The following is a 9,223-nucleotide window of genomic DNA, read 5'->3' on the forward strand; positions in this document are numbered from 1 at the left end:
CTGGCGTGTACGTGGCGCCAATCCCCTAGCTCGTGCGATTGTGTGCTGTACGTCGTCCACTTAGCGCGCATTGTGCAGATTTTCCAGTACGCTCCTTGCTATCGTCTGTGTATCTCGCGCCCACGTCGCTGATTGTGCAGGCAGTGCACGACTGCGGCACGTAGCATGTAGAGCCTGCGCCCGTCGACTTTGATCTGCGGGCGTGAAATGTTGGTGGCGCGTTTGTGGTATTAAAAGCGTCTGGTGAGCTTCGACGGCATTACGGGTCAACGCCGCATGAGCTGCCGGTCAGAATATAAGAAACTCTTTATAGTCAGCGTATTGCTTGGCGGTAACAGGTGTCCTCCTTCTGTTCAGATTACTGGATACGCCGTCACTTGAACCTCGGCGGCCAGAGCAGGTGAGTACCAGTGGCGCCGGTACCTCGGCGGGCAGAAAACGGTGCCCGTGCCGTGACGAGATATATCAATTTACGCGATAGCATTGCCGGCGATAGGTCATGCGGGTGCGTCGCTCCATGGCTGTGTTCTTTGCTGAGGCCGCCACTACGTCTGCCGTGCACATACTACGCTATATCTATATAGTCGATGCTTGTGCAATGTTGTTATTCAACAGCTGGCGCTGTGTACTGGATACCTGGACTTGTTTAATGTTTAATTACTTTGCTGCTGTGACATTGCGTATTGGGTACAGATATTTAGTTTTGAATTCTAGGTGCCAAATTCACACAAAAAAGTTGCGCTTTTCAACTCAGGATCATATCACACATCACAGCGTCATCATATATTGCAGGAGTATTAATAACAAGATTTCTGCCGCTGGTGAACAAAAAAGGCAGACCGATCAACCTGTATCTGTGAGAAAAATGTGCTTGAAGTCTGCCATTGGCTATTATAAAGAGGTACTACCTTGATATTCAATTTCAGCAACACTCATAAGTATGCATCCTTTCGTGTGAAATAATTTGTCTTAGAAGCCATTCATTGTAAGGGATCAGTAAACATCTCATAGCTTAAGTAGTGCATAAGTTGGGCAAAGGTTTTAATTTGTAAAGAGCAAAGCCATTAAGATATAAAATAGTGGCAAGCTTAGTTTAACAATAAGCTGACCAATATACAAAAGCTAATGTCGCAGCAGATGTTCTCCAAGATAAACTTGTAACCGGCTTTTTCGTGTTCTATGTGATCATTGTAGTGTCAAATTTTTCTGTTTTATTTCAGGACTGCGGCTGAGGTCGTTTGATTGCCAGCTGTGAGGATGAAGCAGCTTCATAACCGGAGATCGGACGCCTCCCATCAGTTTCCCTTTTCAGCAATAGAGGCCTTGGTATGCTCTTACCTAGAGTTTGCATTTTTTTACCCTGTATGTTTTGAGCGCAATGGCTAGTTTAGCGCATCACTAAGAGTGATTGGTGTGACACCTGTTCCATAGGAGGTATGCATGTTATCTCACGTAACATTAGCAAACTTTAAAAAATATGAATATGCCACTTAGCTGCACAGAACCTATGTAATGTTGTTTGCTGTCTCTTGGAAATACTTGGATTTTCTGCATTTTGCCTAATTACCTAATTAGTCTCAATCCATTAATCAACATCTCAAGTATAATTAGGTAAAAAGCCTCAATTAAAAATTGTAGAGCAACGTGAAAATTTCCCAGTACAGCTATCTGTGGTTCTATATGTGCTACATAATGTGTTTTTAGAGCATCAAAGAAGCCTGAGAATCTCGCAAAGTGCCTTGAGTGTGTTTGTGTGTGACAGCGCCTGTGTTGTGTTCTTCCTTCAGTCCTCGTTTTTTGCGCTGTACAAACATGTCGACCTCGAGTGGTCAGTCCCGTGGCAGTCTTGCATGTATTTGAGTGCTTGCCCTGTACAGGCATGTGCGTTCCAGTAAGAAAAAAAAATACTGAAGGAGCCCAACGTAATGTATTTCAGGACAAGTGTATGATGTAAATTGCTATGTGACAATAAATTAAGAGACTGAAATAAGACTTCACAGTAGAGGTATAAAGGTGTGTGCATCAGCATAATGACGAAAACATCGTGCAAGTTTACAAAAATATTCATTAGGTTGGTTTCTGTTATTCTTCTCTATCACATTTTTATTGCCAAAATGTGCCCTCTAGTATTTCACGATTAAAAACGCAGTTCAAATACATCATTTGCTGGCACCTTCACATTCATAGCAACATAGAGAGGAATGGTTAAAACTTTGCTTTGCTTCTCTGACCTTCATTTGAGGTCCTTCTCATGTTTGCTGAGCTTCTTAAAGTATCACAGACCCCTTCCAGGGTTTACAGGTAGCTTGAGCACATTGTGCCAGAATGTGGAGAAGCTGCAGAGATCGCAGTGTCTATAGTGGTGTCCGGTAAATGCAAGTTTCTTGCATGATGCATTATGCTCAGTACCAATTAGGTTAAGTTATCATTTTAGCGACAATCTCTGTTTTCCAGATATATATCAATGTGTCTCCAAAGAACTGCACTTTTTAAGAGTTGCTCACTCTCTGCCTACTGTTCGTTGTTGTAAAATTTATGTATGTTGGACAGAATATTATTTGGCCTTCAGCTGAAAGTAGTAGTGTAGAAGGTAGTAGCAGTAGTAGCTTTATGTATGTTCATAAAGCTGCAGTAAGCCAAATGTGAAAAGATAAGGGCTAATACGATACTGCCATGTAGCAAAATTTACACGTAAGCAAAGTGTTTGATGCAATCCCTAGGAAAGTAAGCAAAAATATAAGAATGTGCTTATATGATAAACAGTACCTATGTTTCAGGCGCATGGCCTTCTACCACCATATTCCATAACAGTTCATTATTTAACACTTTAAAACTATTTGCCCTGTTTATGTCTAACGGCTCTAAATTCGATAATTTTCATTGATTGCACTATGAAGCTTTTGGCCGTGGCTTAAGTCACTGCCAGAACTAAATTTATAGTTGTGGCCGTCCTCTGTGTGATAACAAAAAACCATTTTGGAACCAGGTGCCTGTTATGCAGTATGCTAAGTGTGCGTATTAGAAAAGCCACTTATATTTTCATTGTAACCATGTATAAAGTATGTCTACACATCTCGAAGCCATAGACTGTGTAATCTTAATTGAAGGTGTTATTGTGTGGAGTATGTTTTTTGTAAGCATTGTCTAGAATTTGCACTACATTAAGGTGTAGTGAAGCCAAGCGAAAAATATTGTTAAGACAAAATGGCTAAAGTACATCCTTAAGAGTCTTAAGCGCATTTAGATGACTTCACAGCATGTAGTAAAACAAGAATGAAACAGAAGTGCTTAATTTTTGTTCATTATTGCCATATGGCAACAACATGCAATGAAGACAAAAGAGGAAGAGAAGTGAAGTGCACTAAAGGGCAACTCGCTCCTGATGGGCGCTGCATTCACATCTGCAAGATGCATACAATCTTTCAGTTATAGCAGCAGCTATCCACCTGTTCACTTTGTTGAACATTTGTATTGTTTATGTACTAAGTCTGGCCCTGGAAGTGTTAGGCAGTGCCACTCGTGGTATTGGTGCTGCATGCAAGACATCCTTCTAACCACAGGTGTCATGTATTATGTAAACCTAAGTTCTTTTGCATTCATGTAACCCACAAAAGTTTCATCTGAAAGGATGTGCCATATTCGCCACCATTGCCATGAGCAGCACTGGCTGACAGTCACAGGGCGAGACGTTAACCTTGCTCAGCTATTATGCAAAACTATTTTACATACAAGTGTGGTAGTTAGTATGCATGCCATAAGCCAGAATAAAATTTTTTTTCCGCATCTTACAACGATTGTTATTTTGCTTTACCTCAGGATGCCTTTATACCTGCGTTGCATCCTGTGGCTGACCACTCCAATGATCTCGGCAGAATCGTTACACAGGTATGTTCTTTTGTGATTCTCAGTACTAATATTTTGTAGTTTACGTCCGATGTAAAAGCACCGATCGAATGAAAAACAGGTTAAAAGATGAGCTGACAGGCACTGTCTCCAAACGTTTGTTAGGAAGGAAAATCTTTTTTACAAGTTGTCATTATAGCAACACAAGAGAATGCGCACATCACACCACCAGTGCCTAGCAAGCAACAGCATTATACCGTAGAAGAAGCCAAAACATCAGGCGAAAACCTGTACTAAACTAGGGACTGTATTAAGACGTTTTGGAGGCTTAAACTATTTCTTCGGTTACTCTGTCTAATTGCTTGAACTGAACTGGCGTGTCCTGAAAACAGTTTGCATTCGCATTTGATACAATCTGCAGCAAAATATGAACAAAGGGCTGCAATACTCTAAGGGCCTACTATTGAAGTAGGAAACAGTCTTTCCAGTGTACTGCGGCCTCAGGAAAATGAAATGTGGTACACTGCACCACATGCACACGCAACAAATTTTAATCCATGGGCATCTGTACACTGTGCTTGTGCAGTACTGGGTAACTGGCTGTTTGTTCGTGACTGAAACAACTACGTACATCAAGACTGTATTGGGAAGTCACCATCTTTTTCACTCAATGTAACAGTCCATAAACATATGGATTTCCACGAACATTTTGTCTGCCACACTTTTCTTTGTCATTTTTTGCACTCTTGCTGTGATGGCTGCGAGACGCTTCAGGCTGGCTGAAGAGACAGTGGTAGCCTAGTAGCTGGCCTCGCAAAGTTGTTATTTTGATTTTTAAAAGCCAACTTGCTTTTGGACAATGCTGAATAACACATCAAAAGGCACGGGATTACTGAAAAGGTTAGAATGTTCAAAATATGGCAGTTAGATTTGTAATAGGAAGTCATACGAAAAGGCTTTATATTACTGAGAGTAAGGGTAAGCTGCAATGGCACGATTTAAAAGACTAGGAAATCTCTTCAGTTAAAGTTATTTCACAGCATATACGATTACAAACATGTAGAGATAGAGAAATTCATATCAGGCTATCATCAGACCTCACAAGAAAGAGATTACACAAAAAAGGTTTATTAATTTCCTTTTATTATAGGTGGTGGCTCACATTGTTTTTTCTTGGACCAAAGGGAGTGCAAGCTTTTTCTTCCTGTAAATGTTTGTATAGTTTTCAAAGATAATTCCCTCCCTGCTTTAAGTGCTTGATTTGAATGTGAGTTACATTACACAGAATGTATACCCCCCCCCCTGCAATGCCAGTACAGGCGAAGCAGGTACTAAATGAATAACCAGAAAAGGATTTTGGAGCAAGCAAAAATGGCATGTGCAATAAAGATATGCGTAGATGTCCCGTCGGTGTTACTGTCAAACAAGAAATTGTGATATCGAAAGACTCAGCAAAATAACTACATGTGTGCTAGCCAAACTATAGCTGTCAATTACACCTTGATTGTGACTTAGCTACCAAAAGAAGTTCTTTTCTTGTCTTGTTTGTTTTCTGTTAAAATGTACTTTTTTCTTTGTCTACTTTCGTTTGGGTTTTTGTAGCAATATCATGTGCACATGTGACCAATAATGCCGTGTGGAAGTTAGTGGTTTTTGGTATTTCTCACTGCCTGTCGTTTGTTTAACGTGTGTACTAAAGTCAATAGAGCACCAACCAGTATAAACCAATGTGTTGAATTTTCTTTTCTTTCTGACTGGTTCTGTGCCCAAATAAACAATTAGATTATGAAAACAAAGTTCATCAGAACATGTCATGCATTTTACTTATAATCACCCTATTTCAACTGCAGAACCCACATGTTCAGGCATGTAGATTTAAGTAGAACAAGTCTTTTTGCGATGCTTAGTTCTGAACAGGTTAGAGCTTTGTTAAGGACACAAAGTGAGTCCACATAGATAAATGGCATGGAGCGCTGTATACTGACTGATCATTGATGTGTTTTTGCAACAGACAAGCAAATAAATATCCAGTACCACTATAGCACTATAGCACTATAGCAATAAATAAAGCACCACTATAACGTGACAAAAGCAGTGTGTGGCCATTTGGTTATAGAAATTCTGGTGTAATGACACCACAAAAAGTAAATAAAGAAAGATATGTGCTCACATGACACAAGCACCGGATCTCACTTCAAGTTTAAAATAAGGAAACAGGCAATATTTAATAACAGGTGGAGACATGATGTGATGCTATCTGTTAAAAGAAATTCTTTATGCAGTGCAACTAATAGACCACTGATACATTTGTCATTCTTTTTAAATGTTGCAAGCCACAATTACTTTGCATGTTGTTACGTCGTAATACCTGGCTACAACGAAAGTTTTGTGGAACACATGACTGCAGTCACATCCTTTGCAATATTTACCGATGTGTTAGGGAGGGTTGTTTCACACAGGTGACTCATACTCCCTCTATCTACCTGATTTCGCATTAATAGAGCATCCCATCTGTCCGATGTAGGCACAGCCTTATGATGGCAGCAGACTACACAACGCTTGCGGCCTAGCTCACTAGATGCATATTGTGCTTCAAGCCACAACCAACCTTTTACCCTTTTGGCTTCTGCCTTTTATTACAACACAAAACTCTCCTAACAAGGGCCTGAGACAACAATGTTTTGCGTAGCGAAATTAGGGATGAATATGGATTGAATATGAATGAGATGAAGTAAAAAAGAGGTTGCAGTTGTTTCATATGCATTTGTGATTTTCATGGGTAATTGTGTAGCTGGTCTCTACGGGCAAATATTTTTTTTTCTGTATGGAACATGTGAAGAGAGATTCGCTCTGATGAGAAAAAAAGACAACACCAGGAAAACAAATTAATTTGTTGCGTGCAGCACAATTTGCAGGCGGTGCACTGTGCAACGGAGGTTATGTACAGTCGGCCATTCCCATCCAGTCATGCTTGCATTGCATAGACACATGCTGTATGAATTTGAGATTGCGGCTAATGATGTTTGTGTGCAACAACTCTCATCCGCACATTGTGATGCACTGCAAAATAGATTGGTTCGTTCCTGTGTTCTTCTAAACTTGTAGCCAGAAATTATGAGCAGACGTACATAAGATAATTAAGCTTTCGCAGATTAGCACGAAAAGGACAAATGCATAAGTCATTCTCAGTTACATTGCATGAAGAATTTGTTTTTGAATTAATGACGTCACTTCCTGTCACTATGTGTTGTATATGATATCTGTTTTCTTATTAAAGCGAGAGTTGAGGCTAGGCGCTTGTGTCCTGCATGCCTTTGTCTTCGTTTGCTTCTGTGGTGCCATTACACCAGAATAAATCCATGACAGGAGCTGCCAGTCCCTGCAGTTATACCACATTGGGCTCAGTACAGCTGACGGCCTGAATGTGACGTGTGCGAAGTAGCAGTACGAACTTCAGAAGGGTAGAATTTTGTGTCAGTTGGTGGTCCATATTACAGTATGGTGAAGCGCTATAGATGGAACAGTGTGAGGCAAGACAGATGGGAAAGTGCTACAGACAACTGTGAATGTTTACTGGAAAGTTTCGCTGCAGAAGGACAATGCGTGCATTATCCTGGTGCAGCAAAATTTGCCAATCTTCATAGTTGTCAGTAGCACTTGCCCATCTACATTACACTTCACCGTACACTAATAGCAGTAACCACAGCAACCAACTGTCCTGAGCAATAATCAAAGCCCATAGAATTTCCAAATTGTAGGAGAAATGTTCCAGTGTAACACATGTTTTGTTAACTGACAAGTAAATGGCGTACATGTCTGCGAACCGATGATCAGATGCATATTTCATGAACATACATTATTTTGTACAACTGCTTCCTGCTTCGGATTTTATGGCTTTTAGGAAGCATTCAAAAGTACTTATCTGCTTGTTTGTTCTAAAATAAATCTGTTCTCAGCCAGCACTATGTGGCATTACGGTATAAGCCCTTACTTCATCAGTGTCCTTTGCGCTGTTCCTAACTAAAGATGAATAACCAAATAACCATTTTTTTTAATTTTCAGATTATGAAGGGAATACTCTTAATATGTATTTCATTAGAAAAAATTTCTCAACTTTAGGAAGAAGTCCGGCTGGCCCCAAGCCTGGTGCGAAATGAAGAAATGGCACTCCACATCAATTCATGTTTACTTGTCGTCATAGCCACTCTGTTAGCTTATTTTTGGTTCTTCCTATTGAATTCTCAAGAAAGGTACCCAAATGTGTCATTGATAGAAAACAAATTTTTACACTTGGGGAGGCAGCCATGCAGAAAGCCTTTGAGCTCATTATTATCTTTATTTTTTAAAGAAAGTGCAGCTCCTACGTGGAGCAATAGATTGAATAAGACGAGGGGAAATGAAAAGATGGCGACATGATTCATCAACAGTTGTCCAACAAAGGAAGTCAAAAGCTGGAGCCAACATATTTGCAAGGGAACCAAATGGCTCCAGCCTGAGACATTCGTTGTTCAACCTGGCAAGTCTCCTTCCTTGTGGAAATATTTCCACTAGCCTGAGACCTATATCCGTTCCACCACCCTCGACCAACAATACACCTGTACATTTGGCAACCCATCGCAAGGTAACAAATTCACATTCAAAGAAAGGGAATGTAGTGTGCAGCCTGGAAGGTAGCATGAACAATATTTTAATTACTTAATGAAATGTAGGTTTGCTATCCAATTACTTTATTTTGATCCCCATTTTATAATTGGACAGCATGGTTCCTCAGAGAGAATAATATTTTGAAGATCACACAATTCTGCTCCTTTATGTCCATTTATGTCCTGGTTGCTACACTATCAGCCCTCTCTGTAATTGCATAGCAGTGTTTTTGGAATGCGTCCAAATTCAAAAGAATATTTAGGCTTCTACCTCAGAATGCCTGCTACTGCGTTGCAGCTCGAATTTTATATTTAAATGGTGACTGTGATGTCATGTGCTTTTTAAATAAGCCCAATATGCTATTTGAACGGCAATTAAATGCAATCTCAAATGACCTCAGCTCGGGGGATGACGCGACTGGAGGCCAATGTGGTAAGGTCGACTTGATTTCTGAAAACAAGGCACTTAAATGTGAGAAAGCATGACTAATTTCGTCTAAAGATGCTGCTATTAGATATGATCAAGGAAGGTACTTGTTCATGGCTGCATTTGCGAACATGTTATATTGCTGGCGTCATATATTGCACTGGGTACAGTGAAATGTTGCTGCTTGCACAATATTCAACTCAACATGGTAGCCATGCTAAAGTGTCCATGCAGAACACAACTCATCCACTATTATGGACTACAGTAGAATCTCAATAAACGAAAATCGCTTAAGCGGAACTGCCGCTGA

At 40.2% G+C, this 9,223-nt stretch overlaps 1 long non-coding RNA gene across 1 annotated transcript; it reads left to right on the plus strand.

Moving 5' to 3' along the window:
- The first annotated feature begins 1,228 nt into the window (after positions 1–1,228).
- LOC142564794 (uncharacterized) lies at positions 1,229–8,316 on the plus strand. The gene is made up of 3 exons (XR_012824677.1): positions 1,229–1,326; positions 3,817–3,885; positions 7,963–8,316. It is a non-coding gene; the product is annotated as an uncharacterized LOC142564794 (long non-coding RNA).
- Positions 8,317–9,223: the final 907 nt, after the last annotated feature.

The sequence above is a fragment of the Dermacentor variabilis genome, chromosome 11 (genome assembly GCF_050947875.1).
Source record: "Dermacentor variabilis isolate Ectoservices chromosome 11, ASM5094787v1, whole genome shotgun sequence".
NCBI lineage: Eukaryota > Metazoa > Arthropoda > Arachnida > Ixodida > Ixodidae > Dermacentor > Dermacentor variabilis.